The following is an 18,707-nucleotide window of genomic DNA, read 5'->3' as shown; positions in this document are numbered from 1 at the left end:
ACACTAGGTCATTAAAAATTAATTTAGCAAGTAGTCTGTTTTGTGCCTTTTTTTTTTTTTTTTTGAGGGAAAACAGCATCACCCTTATGACAGATGCCTGGCGGGTCTAGAGGCAGAAGGTGACTTGGGATGAAGAAACGGAAGGAGCATTTTATGGATCATTTGTGAGGTTCAAGGCAAATGGGAGTTAAAAGGGAACAGGAGCCGGTGTGGTCAGCCCCTTGCCATGGGAGCTTTGGGAGTAACCCAAATTCCTGTCAGGTGTCCCATAAGCTGTGGGTGGTGGTGGGGAGGTGGGCAGCTGTTCCCTGTGTCCAAGGGCTGGGCCAGGATGAAGGAAGTGGTAGCAAGCAGCTGGGGAAGACATAAGCACTTGCCAACGTTTGAATCTTGAAAAATTCACCGGGGACAAGGTTACCTGCCATAAAAATGCTGGTAAGTAGGAATTCCCCAAGAACATTTTCCATAGACCTTTTATTTTTTTTCTGAAAAGATAATTAAGGCACATGGCGGTGCGGTGGGGGAAGGGAAGGGGTTAAAGCAATTGATTTGAAAAAAGTATAGAGGGGGAATAAAATCTATCTCAGCCTGAGAAACGGTCCATTAGCCCGTTTCTTGGGTACCCCCTTGAGGGTTCCTGGCCTGTCCTGGAGTGTCAGCACCTCCAGAAAGGCCCTCCTCTGGCAGAGTTGGCACGTTCCCTTGGTCATTTCCTCCTATTTTTATGCTTATTCATCCTGTGGCCTGTGTTCTCTTTGACATGCCTATTTTTTTTTCCCCACCCTCCTGCAGGGAGAGATAACATTCTCCAGACTTAATTCTCATCTGATAAGTTTTATTTTTAACCAACCTCTACATCCTTTCTTCTTTGCTTCTTCTTTTCCTGAGCCCACGTGCGCCTTAGCCTTCCCCAGCTTTCTCAGAAGGTGTGAGCACATCTGGTGACAACGGAGGGTACTGGGCTGGTGGGTGTCCCCACCTTGGAGCAGGCGCTCAGGGTGCTGGGAACCTGGCTTAGCTTCCGGGGGGAGGGAAACTTTCTCCTCTGCACATGTTCTTGTTTTTAACTGGGCAATTCACTCTTAACCTCCTGCTTCCCTTCTGGGCTGTCTGTAAGTTTCCTTTGTCAATACATTTCTGTTATCTTGATGAAGGAAACACGCTTTAAAACAAAACAAAACAAGATAGCTGTGACTTGCCGTGATTAGCATGGACTGTCTTCCTGGTCGCCACTTAAGGCTCCTACCGTTGGACAAAGCCATGACTGGACATGATGTTTCTTGGATTGAGATGAATGAAAGCAGCCAGTGTCCACCCAACCGAAGGGAGAAGTTTCTCTTCTGGTTGGCTTTGTTGGCTACTTGACCTCTGACTGAGGCTTTCCCAGACAAAGATGCTAAGAGTAAACTGATCTCAGTTATGGAAGTATATATACCTTCTTTATTTTTCCTTTTAGCTTTTAACCTGCCCCTCCCGCCTCCCAAATATGACTGAATATGATTATGGCTGAAAAATTTTCCAAACACCATCACCAGGGTGAAGAGGAACCTTTTAACCTGGAGAGGGGAATGGGCTCTGCAGCTACTGTGACTGCATTCCCTAGAGAGGGCTGTGCCTGGGCATGCCGCTCAAGACTTGAACTTCATGGCCTCCAACTGCATTCTGTTCTCGGTAGACCAGTTGTCTCTCAAGTATCACGTAGCTCCGTCATGCATTTTATCTATAGTTTTGCATTTCCTATAACACCATCAAAGCCCTGGAAACAAAAGCTAAAATAAAAACGATCTGTGATACAGTTATATAATTTCACAGGATGGAAGACAATTATTAGAGGATCCAAGAATAGGGCTAATATAATGTAAACACTTTATCCTGTGTACCAAGCAGGGTATTGGGGGAAACAGATGACCCATACGAACTGAGATAATTGGAGAGGAGTTAAGTGAAGGGACTTTTTTCCAATGTGGGGAGGGTGTAGGGAAACCATAAGAGAGAGAGTAAAGAACCCAAGGCTATCTCAGCAGGTGGGCTCACCCCAGGCATGAAGGGGTGTGGGAAGTGGGAAGGCAGGGCAAGAAAGTGGTATACAGAAACAGAGGCAGGGCTGGAGTAGATCCCTGGCAGGAGCTGGGATCTTTGCTGGAGGAACCCAACTGGCTCATGGGATCCTGCAAGAAGGGAGCAAATGGAATAAAAACCCCACCCTCCTGCTTTTTCCTCTTCAGACCTGCTGGAGCACAACGTTGGCTAAACGCATCTAGAAGTCACCTATCACCCAAGTCCACTGACAGAGACACAGGTCAGGCTCCTAAGGCCCAGGACAGGACATAAAGGTGAAGAGTTGGGCGGGGCAAAAAGAAATCAGCACAAATGGCCTTCAGAATTCTACACAATCTAGCCCCTGGCTATCCCCCTGTCTTACAGCCTCTCTCCTGCTACTTTTTTCTTTGTCTGCTATGTGTCTGCAAGACTAACATTGTCCTGATCTTCAAACAAATCAGGTTTGTCCCTGCCTCAGGACCTTTGCACTTGTTTCCTCTGCCTAGAGAATTCTTGTCCTACCACTATGCCTGGATACTGATCATCTCAGCTCCATAAAGAGGATTTCTCAGCCTCCCATTTCAACCTCCAGTCATATTCTATCTCACTATCCACTTCTATTTTTACATTTAAGAGAATAAAAAAAGTTTTATTTTGCAATGTCAACATTTATTCTGTAAGTGACATTGTTTGCAACTGTTTAAACTCAAAATGAAATACTTAGATATTAGCTTAAAAATATGCAAGGGTTACCTATTTTTTTTTATATATAAGTTTCTTCTGGGTCTGTGCAAAACTGGACATCACTGGTAGAGCTCAACAGGGATCATGTGAAGGAGTGAGCGGTCCTCCTCTATGAGAGACAGCATGCCTCTGCTTTTCACCAGGGCCACTAATACTGTACGTCTTTTTGCCACAATCTCCCCCAAGAGCTTCGGTGAGATTCTCTCCCTGTTCTGAAGGCCATACCCTGCCTCATTTGAACTCATGTGGATACAGAGCAACCAAATTTTGAAGTGACTACTTGAGTTCCACCTAAGGATTTGGTCTGGCCACCAGACCAGGGAGATTTTCCCTGTGTTTCTGAAGGGTCCCACCCTCACTCCTTTCAGGCACCATGGAAAGTGGGGTGATGCTGGAAGGGTGGAGTCTAGTTGGGAGAAATGTGAAGACTGTCTCACACTTGCTAATTTATGGTAAGCTCTTGCAGCATGACCTCATTTAGGGAGGTGTGAAGCTATTGTGGATGGCCTCCTTTCAAGTGCCCTGATCCATGGTCCCACCTTAAGCTGGAGGCCAGTACACATTTGCCAGCGTCTGACCAGACAGACCTTCATTCCCAATGAAGTGGGGCCTCTGCCATGCAATTGCTGGGTGTTCTCATAATCGCCCCTACTTTTGAGGGTAGATTCATCAGTTTTGGTTTGGAGGCCAAGATTTTGCTCTGAGCTCTGTGACTAACTGATCGACCTCTTGCTCACCTACTGTCACAGTGTTGAAATTCAAGAGGAAATGTCATGGACATCTAAGAACAGGCCAACAGAAGAGGACTCCTTGGACTTGTTCTGGAAGCCTAGAAAGCAGTCACGGACTAAGGAAACTCTCAAGGCTGCTATCCCCCTCAGTTTCTCTCTTCTGCCCTCCTTCTCTTGGCTGGACAATTTCTTCCAGACCATGATAGCCTAGCTAACTGCCATTCTGGCTGCCTCCAGTTTTCCAATTTTCCAGAAAAATATGATTTTCAGAGCTCACCTTTTTGGGCCAGAACAGAAGCCTGGACTGACCATCCCACGGTCAGGTGTCTGCCAGTGCTGTGGCTGTGTTCCCTATGAGGCTGTTTCTTCTGAAAAAGGATGTGGGCAGTGTGGGCCCTTCCAGATTGCATAGGATCACTGACATTCCCTCTTTCTTTTCTTTTCTTTTTCTTTTTTTTTTTAAAGCAGAAATGAAGTCATTGCAATCACTTGTCACTTAAGAGGTGAAAGCTAGATTTTAATACACATCTACTTAGATGATGGTACATTGCCTATTTGTTGTTCACATGTGCTCTGATCTGTGAATCAGATTCACGGCTCTCCGTATCTGGGGTCTGAGAGATGCAGGAAATAGGTTGCAGTGGGGGAAAGCAGAGCAGAGGGGGATTGGGCTCCAGGGAACGGAGGGAGGAATGCAGGGGGTGGGCGATGGCAAGCACTTGTTTTCATTTCACACCATTTCCGGAGGTGGGCTCTGCCTTGTCCCTCCCTGGACTCGGTGGTAAAATGGAATGAGTGGATGGATGAGACATACCAGACCCTGGCTGAGAATTTAGAGCCACACAAATTAGATCGCGTTTCTTAAACCCACATCGGAGTCTGGTCTTGGGAGTGAAACATGTGCTCCAGAGAATAACTACATCACGGTCATTTCTTTCTCTATTAGATTATGACCAGCTGCTTCTAAAACAAACAAACAAACAAACAAAACAAACAAACAAAAAAAAAGAAGAAGACTCTGTATTAGACTCAGAAGGACCTATAGGATCCAATTCATATTTTTCCCTAAGTCTGAGCCGTATGTTTCTCTTGCATCCATCAGGGTGCCGCCAGTTAGAAATCATCATAAAGCAGAGAGCTTGAGGCTGCGTCAGTCACGCCCACCATCTCCAAGGAGAGGCATTAGTGACAGCTAACCACCTGGAAGGGCTCCTTCGCCCAAACAGCCAGGCTGGTGCTTAAAGGCGTTCTTAGAGGTCAGGGGTTCCTCCCTCAGCAGCTTAAAGTTTCTCCGGCTCCTCCGGGTTGCAGGTCGCATGCTTTTTCTCCCCTGCAAAGTCACTGTTGCCACCCTTGAGCCAGACTCTGTGTCCGCTACCCGCAGGGTCGGAAGGGTGGTGACACAGTTGCTGGCTGGACCCGTGAGCCTGTGCCGCTGTCGTGCTTTCAAGCCTGGAGCGAGTTGGGTTCTGAGATAAGGGAAGAGCCCTCTGGCTGCACGGGTGGGACGCCCAGTTTCAATGTTGTTGGGGGAAATGCCGTTTTTCGGGTGATGGGCAGCGTACACCCGCAGGGGAAGCTGCAGGCAGCCAGGGGCGACCATGGGCGTCATGTGTCTGTGAGATGTTGGCGATTCTCCTGGGTGCTGAGACGGAGCCCAGGAGGCTGGGGTGTGATGTGGTGGTCATCGCCGATACTTCACAGCAGCCCAGCAGATAGCGGGGAGGCCACAAGGCATCGTGGAAACGACGTGGACTTCGGAGCCAGGCATGGTTTCGAATTCCTGATTAGCAGTCTGTAAACGTGCAACCTCTGCAAGGTACCTAACCTCTGTATGCTTCAGTTTTTTCCTCAGTAACTTTCCCCCCATTCCTGCTGATGATAAGATAACTCACTTACAAAGTGTTTCCTGTCCCTCTGAACCTGGGCTCAGCGAGCTCTGAGCTGTTAGTGCCCGATGGCCACAGGCTTCCTCCAGGAGGCACAGTGATAGTGCTCTTTAATTTGGACGTTGAGGGAGCCACCTGGCTGTCCTGGCTTCAGGACTCCTACCTGGTACATGGGCAACCGTGAATGACAACAACATGACCCACTGTCAACTGGAGCAATTGATTAAGCTATCAGGGGAGTTTCCTTGCCCAAGGAGGATGCCGAGAACCATGGATGACAGACATCTAGGGCTCTGCCTGGGTTCTGTCCTGGGACCAGTAGGTCCATAATACAGGTTGGCAGATGGCTCTGCACTCTTCAGGCAGCACTGCCCAGGGCTAACCCCACTGGGAATGAGAGGTTTGGTTACTGAGCCAGGTCAAGAGCCCTGGGACAGCAATAGAGTTGGGTGAAGGAAAAGGGGCTGCATGGAGAGCAAATAAGTTAGTTACCAATTTACTGTCTCCAAATGTACCCTTCTCTGTAGGGAGAGTGGAGTTAGACTCTGCAAGACCTTTTTCCTTTGCCAGTCGGCACAATGCCAACCTTTGTCGGTAGAGGGTGCTATAGGGACGTTGCAGGAGGCAGGGGCACCTTCCCATTGGGCTTGTCTCCAGCAGTCATGGGACTATGTAGGACACTGAGAGAGGCTTACCCTCCAGCAAGCTGTGTCCCCAGCCCCCAGACCATCTGCTCGGCTTGTGGGCACCCAGCTGGAGGCTTCCTGACCCTAGCCTCAGCTCCCCGCACGGACCAGGTCTGGCCCTAGGCCATCTAGAATGCTCCTCCATCATCCAGTGGGCTGTAGGCTTGTCCTCTAACAAGAGATCTGAATCTGGGGATCTCTAGGGAAGGGGGGGGAGCCCGTTTGTTTTTTCCTTGGTTGCTCTTCCTTAGCCCTGTTCTCTATTACTATATCCTCCCTATAGAGAGTTTCTCCTATTAATCTTCCCTGATCAAATTCCTATGCAGTTTGTCTCTTGCCTGGACCCTGAGTGATAGAATTGGTACTGGGAGTGGTCCCTGAAAATAAATCTCAATCTCTCTCTCTCTCTCACTCTCATTCTCTCTCTCTCTCTCTCTCTCACACACACACACACACACACACACACACACACACACACACACGGTATTTGCTCTAGGCTTAAGTGCAATACTCTGCTCCTTGCTAATGGGAAATGGGATGCTGGCAATCTTTGGCATTCCAAGGAATGACAAGGAATCGAGCTATCACCTGGGGTTACTTGTGATGCAGTGTCATTGGAAGCAAATGTCTTGAGATCCCCAGCAACTGCTGGACTGGAATCTTAGATAAAGAACTAAAAGAACAGGGCTAAAGAACAGAGCCGTGGAAGTGGATTGGCCTGAGTCTACTAGAGCGTTTACAGAGAGGAAAGGACAAGTTCAAGTCCATTTGTTCTCAGCTCAGATTCTGGTCTGATTACAGGATAGCACAGAGTTTTTCTTATAGCACTCCAAGGATTAGTACTTCCGTAGTCACAGGGCTGATATTGCTAAAAGTCAGGTACAAAATGTAATTGTGTGGATTGGAGAGTTAGGAGTGCTAAGTTCATAGTGTTGCCGAGTTTCTTTCATTCAAGTTTAGGGCATTGACTGGGAAAGGATGGGATTCCAAAACTAGGAATGGAAATGTCTGGTTAGACTCTGACAAAATGAACAGTCTTGAAACCCCAAATCACTGCAAGCTTCCCGTGCCCACGGAAGGGTCGTGCCCACGGAAGGGTCGTGCCCACGGAAGGGCTTGCATTCCTTTGCTTAAAACCTACACAATCAGCTAGGGTAGATGTCTCCAAAGGGGATATTCATTCTTCTGAAGACCCACCCCAGCCATCCTTGTCACACTTAGCTCTATCACTGGGGTCCATTCCTAGCAAGCTCTGGGGACAGAAATATACTTTCACCTGAGAAAAAGTGACTTACACACTAAAGAGCCTGTAAGACTTTGCTAAGAAATCAGGAGAAACCTGGAAAGGAATATAGGGGTGGATTCCAAGGATGTTAGACCTACTCCTGTGCTTAGGGATTTTCCTTTCTTATATTTTTATGAAGATTTTTTGCTTTCTGTACTTGGAAATTCTGGGGCTAATACACAACTGTGTGTGACCATTAGGGTTTTTGTGGACTATGATTTTTAAAAAATATACACTCTTTGTTTTCTGTTAGTGACTGTTGCCTCTAACTCTGTATTATCTGACATTACAGTATTCTTGTAGAATTTTTCTGATAGGTGGTGGGTTTTTTTTTTTTCCATTTCTTTCTTTTTGACTTTGTGGTGGTGTTTTATTTTAGGGGTATCTCTTGTAAATAGCTCCTGGCTTTGTTTCTCCTCCTACAAGCCCTCCGTTGGAGTCCCTGATGTGTTTGGAGTGATGTACCTTATTTTACCCTGCTTAGTTTCTTGTTTTGTTACTTTCCTGTCTTTGATCAACTTCTTCTTTGTTTGCTTTTGTTCTTGTTCCTATTTTTCACTGAAGTCATTCAGAAGCAATATGCTATATTTTTCTAGTAGTTAACCTTGAATTTTTGATGTGCATCTAAATATTTTCTTATCCCCTGGAGTTCATCAGAATCTGTAGCTTCCTCTTGTACAAAACAACCACGTCTACACATCTTCAGATCCTTCTCGATTCCAACCACCTCTCCTATTAAGAAAATCTCAGATACTCGTTCTAGGGTCATTATTATTATTTTTTTTTCCTGTAATGAAGAATTTTTAGAGGGCTTTTGTTTGTTGGTTTTTTAATTGCCTTCTTGGTTGCCATCGGTTTCTATGTTTTCCTTTTGGATTTATTTTTTTCTTTAACAGGGGATTATCCCATAATATTTACTAATGAAGAACAGAGACCCAGACTCTTTTTTTTTTTTTTTCTTTTTTAAATTTCCATCCTTAGGTTTTTTATTTTGCCTGTGTGTGTCTCTTGTTCAAGATCCCAGCTCATTTGTTTTGCAGGCTATCCCTCTATTTGTATTTGTCTGACTCCTTCCCTGTTTCCGGTTCGGCCTAGGGAGATATTGCTGGCCAGAGTACAACCCAGACAATGCTGTGTTCTCATCAGCGGGGGGGTGGGGGGGGTGGGTAAGGGACACTTGGGATGGTTTGTCTTGTTATCGTAAGTTTGATTCCTTGGCTAAGGTAGATGTCTGTAGGGTTTCTCTATACTCTACTCCGCTGCAATCTCTTACCCCATTATGTTACCATCCATTGGTGATGCTTACGCTTGCAAAACAATGATTTTCGATTTTTGTCTTTCCCGTGGCAGTCACTGGTCGGCATTCTTCTCTCCAGAAAAGCTCTCCCTTTCTCTCCTCTCTTGCGCCGTTCCTTTTAAAATAAGGTTTTGCGATCAGGGTGGATGGATTCGTGAATGATTTTGTTGATCCAGTGTTACAATCTGCTCCTGTCCTTTTTCATTCTGATGCTTCAATTCTCCCCAGTTTGGCCATCCTGAGCCCTTTCAAGCTCCGGTGTTCAGGGAGCCTGTTCTTGTGAGACTCCCCACCAGGCCTGAGCGCACTTCCTAACTTTTCCAGGGCAAGATCTTTCCAGCTTCTTTTAAACTTACCCAGTCTCAGCCCTGCAATCTCTCCTTTCTCTAAGGTATCCTAATGTTCCTTTAAAGTGGGGAGCAGTGTTCCGAACTAAGGTCTGGATACCACAGCACTCGGTACAGAGATGTAATTGCTTCTAGGGCCTTTCTGTGGGGGGCTAAGCGATCTCAAGTTGACACTGATGAGGTCTCTTAATTCTATTTTAATATCACAGGGTTGTTTTTTTTTTTTTCTCTTCGTCCACCTTCGACAGTTGTAACTCTCATCTCCCACAATGAGAACCTGGGTTCCCAACAACAGGTTGGTTCCGTTCTGTGATAAATTGACAGTATTTCATAATGGCTTCTTCAACAGCAAACTAAGTCGTTTAAACATTTTCTTTGCAGCTTTCTTTCTGTCCTTAGACTAAACTGTGTTCCACTGAAAGTGTATTGTCAGAGTACTGCGTTCAGAAATTATTTAGATTAATTTTTTCCTTCTGTGTAATTATGTGTATAGTTATGGATACAGTCAATGTGATATATGGTTGAGTTCTTTTGTTTCTATTTGCATTCAGCTTTCGTGTTTTCCCCACTCTTGTTTCAATTTAATTTTTGAATGCATAAAATATTAACATGGTTCAAAAGTCAAAGCTCTATGAACAGGTGTACTTAGAAGTCTCGTTCCCTCTCTACCACTTCTACTTCATAGATGCTAACGGCCTCTTCCCCCATAGGCCGCTGATTTTCTCATTTATCTTTGGTTTTATTTTGCAAAAATAAGCATGCACATTTTCATTTTTCCTTTTCTTCTACAAAAGGTGACAGGTAGCTTTTTTGCCTCTTGCTTTGTCACTGATGGGGTGATATTCAGGATATATTTTTATCAGCTCGTAGAGAGTTTCCTCCTTCTTTAGTTTCTGTTTCAGTTAAATGAAGTGTGATCACTTTTTTATTTGAATTTAATCTTATTTTGTACTTTATACTTTTTTCTTTTCTTGAATCTTTAAAATTTTTTGTAAGTTCACTTTTCCCCTACTAGTTTAGGCATTCTACATTCTTTCTCTATTCCTCTTATGTTATCCTGAAAAATCCCGGGATGTATCAAAGTCTAAAGTTCATCGGTAATTCTACCCTCCATTTAGAAAAGGTAATGACTTTTCTATATTTAGAAACCACAAGATCTACTTGATGCGTTCAGTGTTTATTTACATGAACTCACAAATCCTTTTCATCTCTGATCAACAGTTTTGGATCATATTTGCTATTGCCCAAAGGGCATTTGTTATATTTTCCCTTGTTTGGATGATAAACTCTTTTTCTGGAAATGTCTTTATTTCACCTTCGTTCTAGAAATATTTTCACTGGGAATGTTAGGTTGATGATGATCGTCAACGTACTAAAAGATTATCCTACTTTTTTTCTCTCTTGTTGCTGTCAGTCCAGCACTCTTTTTAAGAAAATCTTTTTTGGGGGTACCTGGGTGGCTCAGTCAGTTAAGCATCTGCCTTCAGCTCAGGTCATGATCTAGAGTTCCAGGATTGAGGCCCACGTTGGGCTCCCTACTCAGCAGAGAGACTGTTTCTCCCTCTCCCCTTACCCTGCTCATAATCTCTCGATCTCTCTCTCTGTTTGAAATAAATAAAATCTTGAAAGAGAAATAAAGTCTATTTTGGGGGGGTGCCTGGGTGGCTTGGTGGGTTAAAGACTTTGCCTTTGGCTCAGGTCATGATCCCAGGTCTTGGGATCGAGTCCCACATGGAGCTTCCTACTCAGCAGGGAGCCTGCTTCCCCCTCTCCCTCTGCCTGCCGCTCCCCCTGCTTGTGCTCCATTCCTTTCTCTTTGCCAAATAAAAGAATAAAATCTTTTTAAAAAGTTTGTTTTGGGGTGCCTGGGTGGCTCAGTGGGTTAAAGTCTCTGCCTTCGGCTCAGGTCATGATCCCAGGGTCCTGGGATCAAGCCCCACATCAGGCTCTCTGCTCAGCAGGGAGCCTGCTTCCTCCTCTCTCTCTGCCTGCTTTTCTTCGTAGCTGTGATCTCTCTTCTCTCAAATAAACAAATAAAATCTTTAAAAAAAAAAAAAAGTTTGTTTTTTCCCCCCTCAGACTTCATTAGAAGTATACTCCTTGTTTTTGCTTTTTAGAAATTTTAAATTTTACTGTGATGTGTCTAGGTATGGACTTATTTTTACTTACTATAATTAGAATTCACTGAGCTTCTTGAATTACGGTTAAGGAAAATTCTCAGCCATTATCTTTTCAAATGTGGTCTCTGTCCTACTTCCTTCTTTGGAGACCCCGACTGAATTCCCTTGTTCTTAGATCTGTACCTCTTACTTCTTACCAGTTTTTCTGTTTGTTTCTCTGGGCTACATATTATGGAGAACTTGCTTTGGTTTTTATACCTGCTCCTGAGCTTCTGTTAACTTCTCCACCCACTTCTTTCTTAACTTTGGCTATCACATCTTTTAATGGTAGAAGTTCTATTTGATTCTTTTGTTCTATTTGATTCAAGTGATTCAAAATCACTTGATGAAAACTTCTTGTACCCTGCTTAGGCATAGCTTACATATTTCACTAAACATAATGAGAATTCTGGGGCACCTGGGTGGCTCAGTGGGTTAAGCCTCTGCCTTCAGCTCAGGTCATGATCCTGGAGTCCTGGGATCAAGCCCCGCATCGGGCTCTCTGCTCCGCGGGGAGCCTGCTTCCCTTCCTATCTCTCTGCCTGCCTCTCTATCTACTTGTGATCTCTCTCTGTCAAATAAATAAACAAAAACAAACAAAAATAATCAGAATTCTTTCACAGGCCAACTCTTTTGTGGATTTGCACACACGTGTGCACGTGGGTGTATGTATATATCTGCTTTTCTCCCTCAAGGTAACTTGTTTTTTTTGTGTTTTTTTTTTTGTTGTTGTTGTTTTGTTTTTTTTTTTAGTTTTATTTTATTTTTTCAGCGTTCCAAGATTCATTGTTCATGCACCACACCCAGGGCTCCGTGCAATACGTGCCCTCCTTATTACCCACCACCAGGCTCTCCCATCCCTCCACCCCCCTCCCCTCCAAAACCCTATTTGTTTCTCAGAGTCCACAGTCTCTCATGGTTCATCTCCCCTCTGATTTCCCCCAGTTCATTTTTCCTTTCCTTCTCCTAATGTCCTCCATGTTGTTCCTTATGAAGGTAGCTTGTTTTTAACATGCATCCTCATCACCGATTCCTGACTATTACCCTTGGACGATCTCTAAGAACCAATGGGGAACTAGAAGAAAGCTACATTGCTCCAGAGGGCATTCGAATTCGCTTCTGTTTGGCACCTGAGGGAAATTCTAGTCCAGGACTACCCTAATCCTAGTTTGAGCCTTGAGTTCGGGGTCTGTCTTGGATGCAAGATCTCACGGAAGGCCTGGGTTCCTCTGGTTCATCCTCAGCTATGGGTCCTGGCTTATTGAGGGTAGCATCTCCCGTTAGACTTCCCATCTCGTGTGAGGGAGGGACTTATGTCCCTTTTGTGACCAAAATTCTTTCTAGTGCAAGCTCAAGTCTAATGGAAGCAACAGATCTCTGGACATAAGTGGTTTCTGTGCTCATTTATCTTCAGAGTTCCTTTCCTTCTGGTTATTTCTCTGTTCTTAGCTCCTCCTGCTTTTAAGAAAGATGTGTCTGTGTTTTATTTTTTTAACATTTTACCAGGTGACTTTAGGTTTGTTTTTGTTTTGTTATCAAGAGGGCCTTGCCCAAATACCCTAGCTGATCATTATGGAGACTGTGAAGTCTCGTGGTTTCTTCTGACACTTTATTTCTATCCACTCTGACTTTTGGAGGGTGGATATTCTTCAATTTTTGGTCTGCTGATGGCCCTTTATCTGTCAGTGCTGTGCTCTGTGTGTGTGTGTGCGCATGTGTGCATGTGTAGAACACATATAAAATGAGAGAATGAAGCTCTTCTGTGCCAGGTACTTTAGTGTTTAGAATTAGTTCTTACAACTTCAGGAGATGGTGTGGTGGTGGTAGCTATTGTTTTCCCCATTTTTTATATAAGGGGAAAGTGAGGTTCAGTAACTTTACCAAGATCCTAAGACCAGCAGGTGGCCAAGCCATAGTCTCAAGGCAAGATCTGATACAACAGCCTGGGCTCTTAACCATTTCATTCTGGAAGTTCCCCATTTGTAGCAATTTAGCGAGTGACTAACATCAAAATCATTAGAGATGTCATCACAGAACTCAATTTTGACTCTATATGCAAGGATGCTGTAATCCTCATGGGATTGCTAGTCAAAGCCACACTCTTATCTGTCCTTAGCTTGTGTCTTCATGTCTCACCTCCCCACCATCACATAGACACTGACAGATCTTCGGCCCGGGCAGTACAATTTCCACTTTTTTTTTTTCCTTTTTCCTTCCCCTACACATTTAATGCCAAAGGAGGCAATGGGCTCCTTTACTGAGTCGGCCATCATGTTGCGATCTTGTCTCCCCTAATCTGTTTTTTAAATAATAAAAAGCTATTGAGGGTATGCATTTTCCTCTTTGTGATTTGGCCATTCCTGTGGGGTTTTATGAAATTTTACTGTCACGTGGTTAAAGATGTGGGCTTTAGATCTAGGATGTCTGGTTGGGGGCGACAAGATCACAACATGATGGCCAACTCAAGTTCTGATTCTGCCACTCGACATTGGGCGAGCTATTTGACTTTTATGTGTCCCCATTTCCTCACCTGAAATATAGAGTAATAACATCTCCCTCATAGTGTTATGAGGATTAAGTGTAAAGTAGTCTTTAAAAAAGTGACACACAGGTAACAATTGAATGCTTCTTCCTACTAAGAGTTTCATTATTTCTGAACAGTCTGACTTTAGAGGTTTTTTTGTTGTTGTTGTTCTGAACCAAGAATTTTGTTAAAATTCTTGTATGTGCATGTTTTTACTTATTTCATTTGAGAATGTCTATTTTCAGAAGACTACAAAGTTAGCAGTATGCCTATAGATCACTATTAAATCCTCTTTGTTCATGTTAATTTTTTATATTCTTTAATCTACTAGAGCTGAAAATCAGAAATTCTCCACCAAGTCTCTAAGTTCAGGTGATCTGGATTTAGGTCTGTCTCTGCTTTTCCGTCTCTCTTTTAAGTATTGCTCTCTAATTGGCAGATTTTTCTCCTCTCTGCTCAGGGAAATATTTTCCTCTTCAGTTATTCTTTTTCTACTCGTTCCTTGCTATTCCTCAGAACACCTGAAAGCCACACTTGGCTTAAAATTAGGAAGGTCTGTGTAGCCACTGGAGGAACCCAAGATGGAGGGAGCAAGCGGTAGGGGGGATCAGCATCAGCAGGGATGGGGATTGTCTCGTCGAAGTCAACGAAGTGAGGAGGCGGTGGAAACTGGTGCTGCAAATCTTCTTGCTCTCGCTGATTTTTCAACCATAGTAATCTACCTCTGGTTTCAAATAATACAGCATCTTTGCCCTTTCTCCTTGCAGCCTGAGGAGGAGGCCCGAAGAACCAACGGGGAAAGCAGATGGGAGCGAAGAGACAAGAAGAGGTAAGAACGCTTTCTCAGACCTTCGTGGTCAAGGGAGAGCTGGCTCTTCAGAGTTCGTGTCACTAAAAACCTTGCCCAGGTTGTGTTCCCCAAGCTCAGGAGCTACGTGCCTGCTCATTCTGGGGCTGGCCTCAGAATTTTCCCTCCGCGAGCTCTACCTACGAGGGTAGCTAGGCAGCAAGGAGATGAAAGTGCTGGCGGATGTGGCTGTGTCTTGCAACTCTTTGTCTCTTTCTGCCTACGCAGAGCAAAGCAGCTTTCCTGTGGGGATTCAGCTTCAAAAGCAAAGCGTTCTTGTCTCTGCTTTTCGGCCTACATTATTAGCGGTAATGGAGTGGCTCTGTTTTCTAAGGCTACAAAATCAAGGGAGGGCGACCTCCGCATTTAACTGCTAGTGCAGGGCCCGCTGCCTCGAGTGCCTTCCCCTTGAATCCAAGGACTTTCAAGGTTGCTCGGTGCGGGGTGAGGGGGGGCGGAGGAGGGAGGGTGAGGGGGGGCTGAGGCAGGTGGGGTTGGTACTGCACCCGGAGAAGGAGTTCATTCTTCTGGTTGACTTTGTCTGGTGCAGCCCTGAACTTGTAACTTGTATTCGTGCATGGACACTGGTTTTTATTTAACAGTGCCGTCCTTGGTAGCCGCACCCCTCCTCCACCAAGCGCTGGATTTGGGTTTTGAAACTGTTGTTCCAGGAGCAGGGATGGGTTTGTTTGTTTGTTTGTTTCTCTCTCTCTCTCTCTCTTTCTTTCTTTCTTTCTTAAGATTTTATTTATTTATTTGACAAATAGAGACCATAAGGAGGGAGAAAGGCAGGCAGAGAGAGAGGAGGAAGCAGGCTCCCTGCCAAGCAGAGAGCCCAATGCCAGGCTTGATCCCAAGACCCTGGGATCATGACCTGAGCCCAAGGCAGACGCTTTAACCCACTGAGCCACCCAGGCGCCCAGGGGATGGGTTTCTTTTGACTTTGCAATTAGAATATATTTGGAAGAACAATAAGCTGGTGGAAGAGAAAAAATCTTGACTCTCCTGTCCTTTTGCCTGCCCAAATCTTATCTGTTCAAGACAAAATTAAATACCACTCCAGTCTTATCCCGGGTCTTAATTTCCCATTACGCTATGCGACGAATTTCAAGGAATTCCTCACAGACTGCCTTTGTAGCTACTAATGAGCATGTTTTATTTTACTTGGTTCTGTATATGCCCTTGGGGAAACAAATTACCTAGCTGAATTAGCTTTTATAAAGTAGTTGCTTAATAACATTGCATAACTGAGTGATGACGACTCTCCTGATTCCGCTTCTGATCTCCAGCTATGATTCTGACACCAATTCTAATGTGTTTGTGTTTTCTTAACACACCACCAAGCAATTCTCTGACACCAGTGGGGTGTCTTACAATTGATCTCCATTCTGACACTACCTGGAGATAGTGTCAGATCCCACAGATGGGAAGGCTCCGTCCTACAAGACTCTCCCCACTGGTGCCCAGCTTCAGTCACCAGTTATGGTCCAGGTTGTCACTCGGGCTACTGAAGAGCTGTGGGTAGGAGGTTTCAACAATCCCTGCCTTGGGTTTGACTGATTGGCTAGAACAGCTTTTAGAACTCTGAGAAGGATTTTAGTAGATCACTGTTTATTATCATAAAAGGCTATATAACTCAGGAACAGCCAGGTAGAAGAGAAGTAGGGCAAAGTCGGGGGAAAGGGTGGGTAGCTTCCATGCCCTCTCTAAGCACACCACTTTCCTGGCATCTCCATCTGTTCACCAACTGGGAAGCTCTCCAGATCCTCTCCTTTAGGGTTTTTACAGAGGCTTCATCACACAGGTATAGCTAATTAAATCCTTGGCCATTGGGGGTTTCGATCTCCAGCCTCTCCCCTTCCAGGAGGTGTGTATTGGGGAGGGGTGGTACAGTAGGGCTGAAAATTCCAATCCTCTAATAGCTTGGTTGGTTCTGCTGGTGGCCAGCCCCCTTGTGTTGGTGCTTTCCTGGGTCTCTTCCTTAACCTAACAAAAGCTATCTTTATGGGTGCCTGGGTGGCTCAGTGGGTTAAGCGGCTGCCTTCGGCTCAGGTCATGATCTCAGTGTCCTGGGATTGAGTCCTGCATCGGGTTCTCTGCTCAGCAGGGAGCCTGCTTCCTCCCAACCCCCTTCTGCCTCTCTGTCTACTTGTGATCTCTGTCTGTCAAATAAACAAATAAAATCTTAAAAAAAAAAAAAGCTACCTTTATTGGTCTCATCACATGAGAGTCCAAGGGTTTTGACCCTCAACAGAGTAGGTATAGATGGAACATACCTCAACATCATAAAGGCCATATATGAAAGACCCCCTGCTAGTATCCTCTTCATTGGGGAAAAACAGAGTTTTCCCTCTATGATCAGGAACAAGAATGTCCACTCTTACCACTGCCTTTCCACACAGTACTGGAAGTGTTAGCCTCCGTTATCAGACAACAACAACAACAAAAACAAAAGGCATCCAAATTAGCATGGAAGAGGTCAGACTTTCACTATTTGAGAACGAAATGATAGTCTATGTAGAAAACCTGAAAGACTCCACCAAAAAATTGCTAAAACCAATACACGAATCCAGCAAAGTTGCAAGATACAAGGTCAATATACAGAAGCCTGTTGCATTTCTATTCACCAATAATGAAGCAGCAGAAAAAGAAATCAAAGAAATGATCCCATTTATAATTGTGCCCAAAACAGTAATATACCTAGGAATAAATCTAACCAAAGAAATAAAAGATCTGTACTCTGAGAACTATAGAACACTTATGAGAGAAGTCAAAGAGGACATAAAGAAAGGGAAAAACATTCCATGCTCTTGGATTGGAAGAACAAACATTGTTAAAATGTCTATGCTACCCAAAGCAATCTATGTATTTAATGCAATCCCCATCAAAATACCCCAGGGGCCCCTGGGTGGCTCAGTGGATTAAGCCTCTGCCTTCGGCTCAGGTCACGATCTCAAGGTCCTACGATCCAGCCTGGCATCAGGCTCTCTGCTCAGAAGGGAGCCTGCTTGCCCCTCTCTCTCTGCCTGACCCTCTGCCTACTTGTGATCTCTGTCTGTCCAATAAACAAATAAAAAAACCTTAAAAAATAGACCTCAGCATTTTTCACAGAGCTAGAACAAACCATCCTAAAATTTCTATATAAAATTTGCTATAAATCACAGTATCACCGTGATCACGTGGGAAGTCTTGGTGCTCTTTTGTAAAGTGTTGTCCCCACTTGAGCTAAGCAGCCACTGAGCAAAATTGGATATTTCCATTAGTTTCCCTCGTAGGGCTTCTGTGCACGTGCTGAAATCTTTTTTTTTCTTTCTTTTTTTTTTTTTTTAAATGATTCGGAATACCTTTCTCAGGTGTCAGAGGGTTTTGGAGGAGGGACTGTAGTGTTTGCCTCTGCCACTCTCCCTTTTCTCTTTCCTGTGGTTTCCCCTTTATGGCGTGTTAAGTTGTAGCTACTGACCGTGTATAGTCATCTCCTATGGGCCCAAGAGCTATTCTTTCACTTGACCATCTGTCTCAGCCTTTTCTTTATTTCTAGTTTAACTCTGTCAAAGGTCTTCAGTGTCAGTGTCCTACAGCCCCCAATAATAACCAGATGATCGTCTGATCAAATTAATAGATGGTACTCTCTCATAGAGTCATTTCTACTATCATAGATGGGATGAAGGTTTTTCCTCCCCTTAGGCAATGACTTGGAAATCTTGTCCAGGTCTCTACTGGTTAATCACTCCACCAGGATTCTGAGAATGGTCAATACGCCTTGTACCATTATATACACTACACGCCATGGAGAATGCAGAGAAGGCTTGTTCCCTGAAGGAATGTCCAGTCTAAGTGATTAGGCAACGTACACCTGTATGCAATACTGAGTGGTATGGGATGGTCATATAAAAATTAATATTATCAACTGCTCCGAAGAAGCTCTTCATCAGTGTTCATTATGCCTTAAGTCTTCACGAAGAACAAACTGGGGTTGGGAGAGGGATAGTCTCTACTGTCTTCCTGTGTGTATAGGAAGCCAACATTGAGGGGAAGGTGGAGGCAGAAAGACACGAGGGCGTAGAAGGCTCCCTTTCGGTAGACCATGAATGAATGGGGAAGAGGAGTTGCACACCAGCAGGCAGGGGGATGACCCTGTGAATTCGGGGCATTAATGTT

General features: G+C 44.6%; 1 long non-coding RNA gene across 1 annotated transcript in view; it reads left to right on the top strand.

Moving 5' to 3' along the window:
• The first annotated feature begins 5,051 nt into the window (after window positions 1-5,051).
• LOC116591251 overlaps window positions 5,052-18,707 on the top strand; it is a 210,024-nt gene continuing 196,368 nt past the window's right edge. The window contains exons 1-2 of the long non-coding RNA XR_004285908.1: window positions 5,052-5,334; window positions 14,470-14,531. This is a non-coding gene — a long non-coding RNA (uncharacterized LOC116591251). The remainder of the gene's footprint in view (window positions 5,335-14,469; window positions 14,532-18,707) is intronic.

This window comes from Mustela erminea, chromosome 5 (genome assembly GCF_009829155.1).
Source record: "Mustela erminea isolate mMusErm1 chromosome 5, mMusErm1.Pri, whole genome shotgun sequence".
Lineage (NCBI taxonomy): Eukaryota > Metazoa > Chordata > Mammalia > Carnivora > Mustelidae > Mustela > Mustela erminea.
This window is presented reverse-complemented; position numbering and strand designations above follow the sequence as displayed.